General features: G+C 39.6%; 1 protein-coding gene across 3 annotated transcripts in view; it reads left to right on the top strand.

Moving 5' to 3' along the window:
- tfcp2 (transcription factor CP2) overlaps window positions 1-14,309 on the top strand; it is a 142,998-nt gene that overhangs the window by 90,365 nt on the left and 38,324 nt on the right. The window lies entirely within an intron of this gene.

The following is a 14,309-nucleotide window of genomic DNA, read 5'->3' as shown; positions in this document are numbered from 1 at the left end:
AGACCAATATCGCTGGATCAGTGGGAGCCCTGGGCTTGTTTCCCTGCAACAAGACGGTGCCATCGAGGGGTGATGGGAGACAGTGATACTCGAAGGGGGTTCCTTATGTCCAGTCTATTCCGCAATTTAGTTTTCGTTGCATTAATTGCAGAGATATGTTGGAAATGGAAGCAACGTTTTCAGTGCTTTCATGACTATCAGGATATATAGCCTTGACTTTGATCCAGAATGCTGGCAGAGATGTTATGTCAAACATACTTTTCAGCCCACCATCACTTGCAAGCTCGAGGAGTTGATCTTCCTGCGCTGACATGGATGACGCGTGCGTATTGACCTCGCTTGCGTTCAAGCTCAACAGTGGGCGTGACAGGGAATGTAGAAAGGTGCAGCTGACTCATATCGTCAAATCATATCGTTTCCTCACGGCCTGGTAGCACATGCTTTGCGGCCTGGTACCGGTCCGCGGCCCAGTGGTTGGAGACTGCTGCTTTTGACCGATAGGTGATTCAATACAGTTTCGAAAGTTACAATGACATCATTTACATCAGTACTTTTGGTTGACAATGATTCTTTTGAATTGCATATCGACAGTGGGAGATACCTCTGAATGTTCAAGTACAACTGCAAATTGCAACCTTTCCTGAACTTATTTACAATGGTATAAATTACTTAAATCATTGTTGCCTGGATTGCTGCAGGGCAATTATCACAACCCCATTGGCTTAATGTTTGGCTGATGCATATGCAGACATCTCATGGTCATCATTTTGCAAATGATATATCTTAGTATTTGGGCCAATTTAACTTCAATTTACTGCTTGCAATTTACAATAAGAACTGAAGATTAATTCTTGCTTGAATTAGTTTCTGCTACATTCACATAATTCCAGAATACTCCTTAACAGTGAAGTGCTGGCGAATATGTTTTCCATTTCTAAAAGAGATGAGATGATTATGTGATCATTGTAATCAATTATAAGGCACTGCAGATCAACTACTTATAACTGCTTATAATTTATTTCTTAAATTAAGCCTGTAATCTTTCTGCTGCCCTTCTTGCTACGGAACGCCCCCCGCCCCCGCACCACCCCCTTTATCTTTATCAACCCCCTTAGAAACTCCCACCATCCCCAGCGAGGCCATATGGCCCACTTTGGGAACCACTGCCTTACACCAACAAATTAATATCTAAGCAAATGACATGTTCATTGCATCATCATAGCAATTTACCTTCATTGACAATATTACCCTGACCACAAAAGCAAAATCCTTCCAGTTTGTTAAAACCACACCAACCTCTAATGTATTAATGTCATTAGACTCCTTTCACAAATGGTTGCAATCAAACCCAATCAAATTTAGTCTCTGCTCTCCGTCTTCACAATCACGAGACACGTATCTTTCTCAGCATCACTTTCTGTGGGGAGCAGGTACATTATCCCCTGACCGCCTGCTTATCTTGGAGTTGCTTTTGATTACCCCCCTAACCAACAGTCATCAACTCCTTCAGTTTTCCTCAAAAACAAAGGCTCCAGTGATTGTTGTCCATAGTTTCACCAGTATAACCTCATTGGCTAGAGTGCCATAATTCTTCTCAAGGATTGAATATTATAGCCTTGTCTGGATTCCTCAAATCTTGTTGATAAACAACTACCGTCAGTCTTAAGGCTAATCTCTGGAATTTGAAAGTCAACCATTTCAGTGGTACCAGTCCTTTCAAAATGTCACATCTCCTTCCATTGGAAGTATGGAGCAATGTAAAGAACAACCCACCTCAAGATCTCCATGATCTCTTTTTTTTGGATACAAAGCCAGCACTTTCGACTCCAGAAATGTGAAGAATCTTGGAGGATAGCTTGGGCAAAAAATACGAACACCTTGTATCAGGAGAGTAATATTTTAAGTAAATAGGAGCCAAAATTAATAAGTGATGCTGTTAAGATGTCAATTGCAGAGAATAAACAAGGGCTCAATGATTCAAAATGTAAGTCGCTTGGAAACTTGCTGAAATTCTTGGTTGTCTTCCACTGAGGAGAAGTCTTGACATTATTCACTAGGTGTCACTAACAAGGCCAGTGTTTTTTATTGGTACCTAATTGGCCTTGAGCCACTTTCTTGAATTGCTGCAGTCCTTCTGCTGAAGGTCCTCCTGCAGTGTAGATGGAGAGTGAGTTCCAGGGTTTAAACCCAGCAATGATAGAAAACTGGCAGTATATTTCCCGGTAAGGATGGTGTGTAACTTAGAGGGGATCCTGCTATCCATACACCTGCACCACTTGTTGTTCTCATTGGTGGAGGTCGTGCGCCTGGGTGAGCGACTACAGTATATTTTATTGATGGTACACACTCCAGGTACTGTGTGCTGGTAGCAGAGGGAATTAAATGTTTGAAGTAGTTGATGGAGTGTCAGTTAAGTGGGCTGTTCTGTCAACGTCCCAGATGGACGTTGAGATTTGTTGGTAAGCAGAGTATTCTATCAGTCTTAGCTTGTGCCTTGCCTTTGGTGGAACTGTTTGGCCATGTCAGAAAGTGAATAACTTATCACAAGGTACCCTTTCTTTAACCAGCTGCAATATTTTATGATTGGTCCAGTTGTGTGTCTAGTCAGTGATGATTCCCCAGGATGTTAATTGTGTGGAACTCGGTAATGATAATGTCATGGAATATCAATGATAGGTTGTTGAACACACTTGCTGGAGATGGTCGTTGTCTGCAACTTCCTAGTATTATTTTATAATGGACTACTAAGTGGCCCACTTATCAGTCGATGATCAAATATTGCTTTGGGTTTGGCTGCCTACAGGTATGAGATGGTTTATTTGAGGAATTTCAAATGGAAATGAGCACAGTGCAATCATCAGTGGACATTCCCACTTCTGACTGTATGATGGAAGAAAGGTCACTCATGAAACAGTTGAAGATGATTGGGTCTAGAAATCTGCCCTGAGGAATTCCAGCAATGTTGTCCTAGGGCTGAAATGATTCGTGTCTGACAACAATAACCTTCATTTTGTTAAGACCATAAGATATAGGAGCAGAAGTAGACCATTTGGCCCATCGAGTCTGCTCCACCATTCAATCATGGACTGATCCAATTCTTCCAGTCATCCCCACGCCCCTGCCTTCTCCCGATACCCTTTGATGCCCTGGCTAATCAAGAACCTATCTATCTCTGCCTTAAATGCACCCCATGACTTAGCCTCCACAGCCATTCATGGCAACAAATGCCACAGACTTACCACCCTCTGACTAAAGTAATAATTTCTCCGTGTCTCTGTTTTAAGTGGACGTCCTTCAATCCTGAAGTCGTGCACTCTTGTCTTGGACTCCCCTACCATGGGAAATAACTTTGCCATATCTATCTGTTCAGGCCTTTTAACATTCGGAATGTTTCAATGAGATGCCCCCTCATTCTCCTGAACTCCAGGGAATACAGCCCAAGAGCTGCCAGACGTTCCTCATAATGGTAACCCTTTCATTACTGGAATCTCTGAACCCTCTCCAACATCAGTTTATCCTTTCTAAAATAAGGAGCCCAAAACTGCACACAATACACCAAGTGTGCTCTCACGAGTGCCTTATAGAGCCTCAACATCACATCCCTGCTCTTTGTTCTCCACCTCTAGAAATGAATGCCAACATTGCATTCGTCTTCTGCACCACTGACTCAACCTGGAGATTAACTTTTAGGGTATCCTGCACAAGGACTCCCAAGTCCTTTCGCATCTCTGTATTTTGAATTCTCTCCCCATCTAAATAATAGTCTGCCTGTTTATTTCTTCCACCAAAGTGCATGACCATATACTTTCCAAAATTGTATTTCATTTGCCGCTTCTTTGCCCATTCCCTAAACTATCTAAGTCTCTCTGCAGGCTCTCTGTTTCCTCAACACTACCCGCTCCTCCATCTATCTTTATATCATCGGCAAATTTAGCCGCAAATCCATTAATCCCATAGTCCAAATCATTGATATACATCATAAAAAGCAACAGTCCCAACACTGACCCCTGTGGCACTCCAGTGGTAACCGGCAGCCAGCCAGAATAGGATCCCTTTATTCCCTCTTTCTGTTTTCTGCCAATCAGCCAATGCTCCACCCATGCTAGTAACTTCCCTGTAATTCCATGGGCTCTTATCTTGCTAAGCAGCCTCATGTGTGGCACTTTGTCAAAGGCCTTCTGAAAATCCAAGTGCACCACATCTGCTGCATCTCCTTTATCTACCATGCTTATAATTTCCTCAAAAAATGGCCGTAGGTTAGTCAGGCAGGATTTTCCTTTCAGGAAACCATGCTGGCTTTGGCCTACCTTGTCATGTACCTCCAGGTACTCTGTAATCTCATCCCTAAAAATTGATTCCAACAACTTCCCAACCACTGATGACAGCTCTATAGTTTCCTTTCTCCTGCCTCCCTCCCTTCTTAAGTAGCGGAGTAACATTTGCAATTGTCCAGTCATCCAGTACAATGCCAGAATCTATTAATAGGGATTGGATAATTATGTCTGCGGGCAGGAACAAGCACGAACAAATTGGGATATAAACACCTACAATGGTTGGTATATGGGCTTGTATGCAACATTTTGGACCAGTGGAAATGGTCCAGAAGGGTTGTATGGAAACTATTATTACCATTTTTCTTAACAACTAATTTCATTACTTAGCCTAATAGGTTAGATTTACCACAGTACATAATTATCTATTTAAATGTTTATTTTCCTTTTATATCATCTCAATGTGTACTTAAGAATGTATAAATAATTGTAGTTTTATACATATAAAAAAATGGAAAAGGTTATATGTGTGAAAAAAGTACATGATAATTGTGAACTCCTTATCCAAAAAAAAAAGAAAGATCATTGTTAATGCCTCCTCAATCTCTCCAGCTACATCCTTCAGAACCCGAGGGTGCATTCCATCAGGTCCAGGAGATATATCCACCCTCAGACCATTGAGCTTCCTGAGCACTTTCTCAGTCATAATTTTCACTGCACATACTTCACTTCCCTGACACTCTTGAATGTCCGGTAGACTGCAGATGTCTTCCATTGTGAAGACTGATGCAAAATACACATTCAGTTCCTCTGCCATCTCAGCATCTCTCATTACAATATCTCTAGCGTCATTTTCTATTGGTCCTCTATCTACCCTCAACTCTTTTTTTACCCTTTATATACAAACGTTTGTACTTAAAAAAGCTTTTAGTATCTTCTTTGATACTAGTCGCCAGCTTCCTTTCATAGTTCATCTTTTCCTTCCTATGACCTTTTTAGTTTCCTTCTGCAAATTTTTAAAAGCTTCCCAATCCTCTTTCTTCTCACTAGCTTTGGCTTCCTTGTATGCCCTCTCTTTTGCTTTCACTTTGGCTCTGACTTCACCTGTCAACCACAGTAGTGTCTTTCTTCCATTCGAAAATTTCTTCTTATTTGGAATATATCTGTCTTGCACTTTCCTCATTTTTCACAGAAACTCCAGCCATTGCTGCTCTGCTGTCCTTCCTGCTAGTGTTCCTTTCCAGTCAACCTTGGCCAGTTCCCCTCTCATGCCATTGTAATTTCCTTTCTTTCTTTCTTTTCAAATCTTTTTATTATTATTATTATTCAAAAAAAAAACACGAGTACATTGAAGTAAGCAACACTTACAATGTCTCAAGGAAAAAACCATTATTTTAAAGATTGAAAAATTTTTGTGATAATTAAAAAAAACCCTACTAAGCAGAAAAGTGGGGGCAGGGAGGAACCCCCATTAGGTGTACAATGCTGGAGCCATGCGTCATACAAAAAGCTTCCAAAGATAAACATCAAACCGCCAGCAAGAAACAAAATATACCAGAAATTTACAATTAGATCATGGAGAAGATCTACGAATTAACTAAGATGATAATAACGGGTAAATGAACCCCATCTTTTCTCAAAATCAAATAAAGGTTCAAAGGTTTGACTTCTAATTTTCTCCAAACCCACACACCCCTCCCACTGGGTCCCCTCCCCCACCCACTCCATCTGTCCATCATCCACACACACCTCCCACTGGGTCCCGTCCCCCACCCACTCCATCTGTCTGTCACCCACACACCCCTCCCACTGGGTCCCCTCCCACACCCTCTCCATCTGTCCATCACCCACACACCCCTCCCACACCCACTCCATCTGTCTGTCACCCACACACCCCTCCCACTGGGTCCCCTCCCCCACCCACTCCATCTGTCCATCTTTTTCTTTTCTAATATTATTATAATTATTCAAAAATAACATGAGTACATCGAAGTAAGCAACACTTACAATGTCTTAAGGAAAAAAAACATTATTTTAAAGATTGAAAAATTTTGGTGATAGTAAGAAAAAATCCCTGCTAAGCAGAAAATGTGGGGGGAAAAAAACCATTAGATGTACAATGCTGGAGCCATGCGTCATACAAAAAGCTTCTAAAGATAAACATCAAACCGCCAGCAAGAAAAAAAATACCAAAACTTTACAATTAGATTGTGGAGGAAATCTATCAATTAACTCAAGTGATAATTTCGAGTAAATGAACCCCATCTTTTCTCAAAATCAAATAAAGGTTCAAAGGTTTGACTTCTAATTTTCTCCAGACTAAGACATAGCATCACTTGAGAGAACCATTGTGACAAAATGGGAGCCGATGTACCCTTCCACTTCAACAAAATGGCCCTCCTAGCTATCAATGTAACAAATGCAATAAACTGTTGGTCAGGCACAGAGATACCACGGATATTTTGAGGAATTATTCCAAAAAGCACAGTTAATTTGATAGGTTGTAAATTAATTTTAAGTGCTTTAGAAATAGTCAAAAAAGCTGACTTCCAGAACTGCTCCAGTATAGAACAAGACCAAAACATGTGTGTCAGTGTAGCTGTCTCAATTTTACATCTATCACAATAACTATCAACATTAGGAAATATTTTAGACAGTCTCTCCTTCGTCAAATGGTAACCATGTACAATTTTAAATTGAATCAGTGAATGACTAGCACAGATCAAAGAAGAGTTAACCAGCTTCAGAATCCGCGTCCAATCCTCCGTCATAAAGATCAAGTTGAGTTCCTTTTCCCAATCTTGTTTAATCGTAAATAAAGGACGCTTATCCCATTGTAATAATAAATTATAAATTCTTCCAAATAGAACCCTTCGTCGAAGGGTTCATACACATAATAGTATCTAACAGGTCAGCCTCCAATATGTAAGGAAAATTACTTAAATATTTTTGTAAGAAATGTCTAATTTGAAGGTGTTGTAAAAAGTGTGAGTATGAAAGAGAATATTTATCAACTAATTGTTCAAAAGACATCAATCTATCTTCTTTAAATAAATCCAAAAAAGAATTAATACCTTTATTTTTCCAAAGTAAAAAAATTGGATCACTCAAGGAAGGCTTAAAAAAGTAATTTCGATAAATTAAACTACAAAGTTTAAATTTTTTAAGATTTAAAAAATTACGGAACTGCAGCCAAATTTGTAAAGAATGCTTAACCACAGGGTATAGGTTTAAATTAGCAACTTTAGCTAATTGTATAGGTAAAGGAACTCCCAATAACAAAGTTAAGTAAAACTGTTTCACAGCTTTCAATTCCAGGTCTACCCAAATTGGCCGATCGTTCTTATCAACCCAATATAACCAAAAGGACATGTATCGCACATTAACAGCTCAGTAATACATTCTTAAATTAGGCAAAGCAAGGCCTCCATCCTTTTTCAACTTTTGTAAGTGACATTTACTAATTCTTGGTCTTTTATTATTCCAAATAAAAGATAAAATAATAGAATCAATCCAATCAAAAAACTTTTTAAGTCAAAAATACAGGGATATTCTGAAATAAATATAAAAATTTTGGTAAAATCATCATTTTAACTATATGGATACGACCGACAAGTGAAAATGTAAGTGGACTCCATCTACTAAGTAAATATTTCATAGAGTCTACCAAGGGAACGAAATTGGCTTTATAGATATGTAAAAAGGAAAAGACTGGTAAAGACAAATGTAGGTCCCCTACAGACAGAAACAGGTGAATTGATTATGGGGAGCAAGGACATGGCAGACCAATTGAATAATTACTTTGGTTCTGTCTTCACTAAGGAGGACATAAATAATCTTCCAGAAATAGTAGAGGCCAGAGGGTCCAGTGAGATGGAGGAACTGAGCGAAATACATGTTAGTAGGGAAGTGGTGTTAGGTAAATTGAAGGGATTAAAGGCAGATAAATCCCCAGGGCCAGATGGTCTGCATCCCAGAGTGCTTAAGGAAGTAGCCCAAGAAATAGTGGATGCATTAGTGATAATTTTTCAAAACTCGTTAGATTCTGGACTAGTTCCTGAGGATTGGAGGGTGGCTAATGTAACCCCACTTTTTAAAAAAGGAGGGAGAGAGAAACCGGGGAATTATAGACCGGTTAGCCTAATGTCGGTGGTGGGGAAACTGCTGGAGTCAGTTATCAAAGATATGATAACAGCACATTTGGAAAGCGGTGAAATGATCGGACAAAGTCAGCATGGATTTGTGAAAGGAAAATGATGTCTGACGAATCTCATAGAATTTTTTGAGGATGTAACTAGTAGAGTGGATAGGGGAGAACCAGTGGATGTTGTATATTTGGATTTTCAAAAGGCTTTTGACAAGGTCCCACACAGGAGATTAGTGTGCAAACTTAAAGCACACGGTATTGGGGGTAAGGTATTGATGTGGATAGAGAATTGGTTAGCAGACAGGAAGCAAAGAGTGGGAATAAACGGGACCTTTTCAGAATGGCAGGCAGTGACTAGTGGGGTACCGGAAGGCTCAGTGCTGGGACCCCAGTTGTTTACAATTTATATTAATGACTTGGATGAGGGAATTAAATGCAACATCTCCAAGTTTGTGGATGACACGAAACTGGGCGGCAGTGTTAGCTGTGAGGAGGATGCTAAGAGGATGCAGGGTGACTTGGATAGGTTGGGTGAGTGGGCAAATTCATGGCAGATGCAATTTAATGTGGATAAATGTGAAGTTATCCACTTTGGTGGCAAAAATAGGAAAACAGATTATTACCTGAATGGTAGCCGATTAGGAAAAGGGGAGGTGCAACGAGACCTGGGTGTCATTATACACCAGTCATTGAAAGTGGGCATGCGGGTACAGCAGGCGGTGAAAAAGGCGAATGGTATGCTGGCATTTATAGCGAGAGGATTCATGTACAGGAGCAGGGAAGTACTACTGCAGTTGTACAAGGCCTTGGTGAGACCACACTTGGAGTATTGTGTGCAGTTTTGGTCCCCTAATCTGAGGAAAGACATCCTTGCCATAGAGGGAGTACAAAGAAGGTTCACCAGATTGATTCCTGGGATGGCAGGACTTTCATATGAAGAAAGACTGGATGAACTAGGCTTGTACTCGTTGGAATTTAGAAGATTGAGGGGGGATCTGATTGAAACGTATAAAATCCTGAAGGGATTGGACAGGCTAGATGCAGGGGGATCGTTCCCGATGTTGGGGAAGTCCAGAACGAGGGGTCACAGTTTGAGGATAAGGGGGAAGCCTTTTAGGACTGAGATTAGGAAAAACTTCTTCACACAGAGAGTGGTGAATCTGTGGAATTCTCTGCCACAGGAAACAGTTGAGGCCAGTTCATTGGCTATATTTAAGAGGGAGTTAGATATGGCCCTTGTGGCTACGGGGATCAGGGGGTATGGAGGGAAGGCTGGTGCAGGGTTCTGAGTTGGATGATCAGCCATGATCATAATAAATGGCGGTGCAGGCTCGAAGGGCCGAATGGCCTACTCCTGCACCTATTTTCTGTTTTTCTATGTTTCTATAAAGATCCATTTTTTTTTAGTAATTATGACACCTAAATATCTAAACGAATCCATGACTTTAAAAGGAGTATTATCATATATAGAGACAGATTCATTTAAAGAAAACAATTTACTTTTACTAAAATTTATTTTATATCCTGAAAAATCTCCAAATTCATTGAATAATTTTAGCAAGGCAGGAATAGATTCTTTGAGATTAGATATATAAACCAATAAATCATCAGCGTAAAGAGAAATCTTATGAATGGTCTCATTCACAAAAATCCCATGAATAATTTTAGCTACACGAAGAGCAATAGCAAGGGGTTCTAATATTAAATTAAATAACAAATAACTTAATGGACAATCTTGTCTTGTCCCCCGTAAAAGCTGAAAAAAGGAGACCTACAGTTGTTAGTAGCAACAGTAGCAATAGGAGCTTTATATATCATTCTAATCCAATTATTAAAATCAACACTAAAGCCAAATTTCTCTAAAATATTAAATAAATATTTCCATTCAACTCAATTGAACACTTTTTCAGCATCCAAAGAAACGACACATTGTGGAGTTTTAAAAGCGGACGAATATATAATGTTAAATAGGCACCGAACATTTGAAAAAGAATAATGACCCTTTATAAAGCCTGTATGAGCTTTAAAAATAATTTTACCCAAAATATTCTCCAACCAATTGGGCCATTATTTTTGACAGAATCTTAGCATCAACATTCAATAATGAAATAGGTCTATGTAAGGCACAGTCAGTAGGATCTTTATCCTTTTTAAGAATTAAAGAAATAGGAGCCTCATAGAAAGTAGAGGGTAAATCGCCATTCACAAAAGAATCCTTAAACATTTCCAACCTATATGGAGAAAGCAATTTTCCAAATTTTTTATAAAATTCTACAGGATAGCCATCAAGTCCAGGGGCCTTACCAGATTGTATTAAAAAAATAGCTTTATGAATTTTGGCTTCAGTAGTTTGGGCATCAAGCGTTTTTTGATCCTCAACAGAAATTTTAGGAAAAGCAATCTTTCATAAGAATCCGTCCTGACGAAGGGTCTCGGCCTGAAACGTCGACTGCGCCTCTTCCTATAGATGCTGCCTGGCCTGCTGCGTTCACCAGCAACTTTGATGTATGTTGCTTGAATTTCCAGCATCTGCAGAATTCCTGTTGTTTTCATAAGAAAGCATTCGTTTCAGAAATATGTACTAGACATTGAGATTTATAAAGTTCAGTATAAAAATTTTGAAAAATCTTATTAATTTCTTCATATTCCCAAGCCAAGGTACCATCTTTCCTACGAATTTTCAAAATTTGCCTTTTGGCTCTAGCCGTTTTTAATTGAGATGCAAGCAGTTTGTTATTTTTATCTCCAAACATATAAAATTGGCTCTTTAACTTAAGCAAATAGCCTTCAATAGGATGAGTTAGTAATAGGTTATATTGTGATTGAAGTTCCACCCTTTGTTTGAATAAATCAATATTAGGGGAAATTGCATAAATATTATCTAAGTCTTTAATTTGTTTTGAAATCCTATCTAATTCTACTTTAGTCTGTTTTTAAGCTTAGCTGAATAAAAAAATAATCTGACCATGTAAAAATGCTCTAAATGTATCCCATATAATTAATTTGGATGTGCCCCCTATATCATTAAAAAGAAAAAAATTCTTTTATCTGGGTTTCAATGAAACTGACAAAGTTGAAATTTTGCAATAATGTCTGAGACATGCACCATGGTGGATGGGCAAGAATGGTATCCTCAAATTCAAAAGACAAACTCAAAGGCGCATGATCAGATATAGCAATAGCGTCATATTCACAATTTTTAACACTAGGCAAGAAGCAGGGATCGATTATAATATAATCAATCCTCGAATTATTTTTATAAACATGTGAAAAGAAAGAATATTCTTTGTTATCGGGGTACAGATACCTCCATAATTCGATCAATCCAAAATTGATTAAAAAGGAGTTAATAAGTGACACGGAGCGATTTGGAAGTCGCTGATTGGTTGAGCTCTTGTCAATCATAAGGTTTAAACAACAGTTAAAATCCTCACAACATACATCAAAGTTGCTGGTGAACGCAGCAGGCCAAGCAGCATCTGTAGGAAGTCCTGACTTCAGTTAGTCCTGACGAAGGGTCTCGGCCTGAAATGTCGACTGCACCTCTTCCTACAGATGCTGCTTGGCCTGCTGCGTTCACCAGCAACTTTGATGTATGTTGCTTGAATTTCCAGCATCTGCAGAATTCCTGTTGTTTGAGTTAAAATCCTCACCCATTATCAACATATATTCATTTAAATCAGGCAGTAAAGCAAATACCTTTTTAAAAAAAGGATCATCTAAGTTAGGACCATACAGATTGACCAAAACAACTTTTCCGTTACAGATCACTCCTTTAACAATTAAAAATCTACCATTAGAATCTGACTCAATATCCTCTTGAATAAATATATTGGATTTAATAAAGATGGACACGCCTTTAGTTTTACTCCGAGAAGTAGAGTGGAACTGCGAACCTCTTCACCATCCAAAAAATCTATTTTGATCTCCCGCCCTGATATGTGTCTCTTGAACAAAAATTATATCAGGTTGGAATCGATTAATAATTTTAAAAGTCTTTTTTCGTTTGATAGGATGATTCCAACCACGTACATACCAACTTATTACATTAATCCATTTAAATACCATACTATAATTTTATTCTACTTAATACATGCGCAGAACACGTACCAATACGGGATGATCATAAATGGCGGCGATGAAGAATACAACCACATAGAAAACACACATGCTCCGGAACCATCCAATGGGAAAAGCTTCTAACTCTAACCCCACCCCCACTCCCCAAAAACCCAAGGGAAAAGCAAGCAACCTATGATAGAATACAAAGCCAGGGACCGCTCTGTCTGTACAGAAAAAAAATTTTTAAAGGATTTTCTTTCCCTCCCCCTAGTTAATGAAAAAAAACCGAGTGACCTTGTAAGAAAAACAATAAAGTCTCAACCAAAAAAAAGTTCACATTCCAGCATCAATTAAACAAGAAAGAACCAAAATAATGTTATCTCTTAAAAAGACAGACCAGGACTTCCGGCGTCGAGTATGGAGTGAGTTGGTGCGTGTGAGTGTGGCTCCCGATTTTTATTGAAAATCTACCTGTTTATCTTTGCCGTATGCTCGAGATAACTGGATACTTACCATTGTGAACAACACGGGACATAGCTGGACATTGAAATGGCAAGTAGAATGTACCTTCGAAGTAAAGCTGGGGAAAAAGATAGTGAAGCCTCGAGCAAGCAGACTGATGTTACAGTAATGGCGCCGTTGCACGCTGCTGGAGCTGGACCTGGACCTGCCCTACCCGATGACTTGGAGAGGCTTCGTTTAGTGCTTATTACTGACATGACGCAAGCGGTGCATTCTGCCCTAAAAAGGGAACTTGAAGATGCTTTATCACCAGTGACTGCTACCATGGAACAAATTATGTCTGCTTACGAGTCGCATGACGAACGTATTCGTGAGGTTGAAGACGGCCTGAATGATTACAGTGACCGACTGGTGAGCGCCGAAGCCGCCATTGCAGCGTTGCAGAGCGAAAACGCAGTTCTGAAGGGAAAGCTTGATGACCTCGAAAATCGGTCGCGGAGATCTAATTTGAGAGTGGTCAGCATTCCTGAAAAATTGGAAGGTTCGGACCCTGTTAAATTTATGACCGAGTTTTTTGACGAAGTGCTGGGGGCAGATTTTTTCCCAAGTCCTCTCGTACTTTCACGTGCTCACCGAGTCGGACGTAAACCATCCGGTGTCTCTGGAGCCAAGCAAACGAGACCAAGAATGTTCCTGGTTTGCTTTCACTCCTTTCAAGATAAGCAACGCATCATCAACAGACGGAAGCAGGAGCTGTATTTCCGCGGACACCGCGTGCTTCTTTATGAAGATTTTAGTGCGGAGCTGGGTAAAAAACGAGCAGCTTTCAAGGAGGTGAAATCCCTGCTTTACGGGAAAGGGGTCAGGTTCGGCCTCTTGTATCCTGCCCAGCTCCGGGTCATGCATGAAGGTAAAAAGCATTATTTCGATACACCAGAGGCGGCCAAAGAGTTTTACCATTCACGCTGGGGAGAACAAGAACGAGAAGAGCAATGACTTTTTTTTAGGTTATTCATGCAGCATTGAAGGGGCCTCATGCCGAAGCAAACTGTTAATTTTCACAATCCACTTCTTTGTTCATTTTTTCCAGTTTAATTTGTGGAACGTGATCGGGTCGAACTGCTATGCTGCCGAAACTGATTAACAAAAACTTTCAACCAGCAAAATGTAAATATTTGGGATTTATATCTCGGGTGTTTAAGTTGCCCAGTGTGTTTTTTTTTGTTTTTAATGCTTAGCTTGACCTGTGTTATCTTTAGCCTATATGTTATATTAAAGGTAGTATAAGTGATAGGATAAATTTTAGGGAGGGGAGCCACCCTAGATTAGATTGAAAGTTGGGTTGTATGGGGGACGCCTTGAAAGTT

This window comes from Mobula hypostoma, chromosome X1 (assembly GCF_963921235.1).
Source record: "Mobula hypostoma chromosome X1, sMobHyp1.1, whole genome shotgun sequence".
Taxonomy (NCBI): Eukaryota; Metazoa; Chordata; class Chondrichthyes; order Myliobatiformes; family Myliobatidae; genus Mobula; species Mobula hypostoma.
The sequence above is the reverse complement of the archived record's forward strand: the minus strand, read 5'-3'. Positions and strand labels throughout refer to the sequence as shown.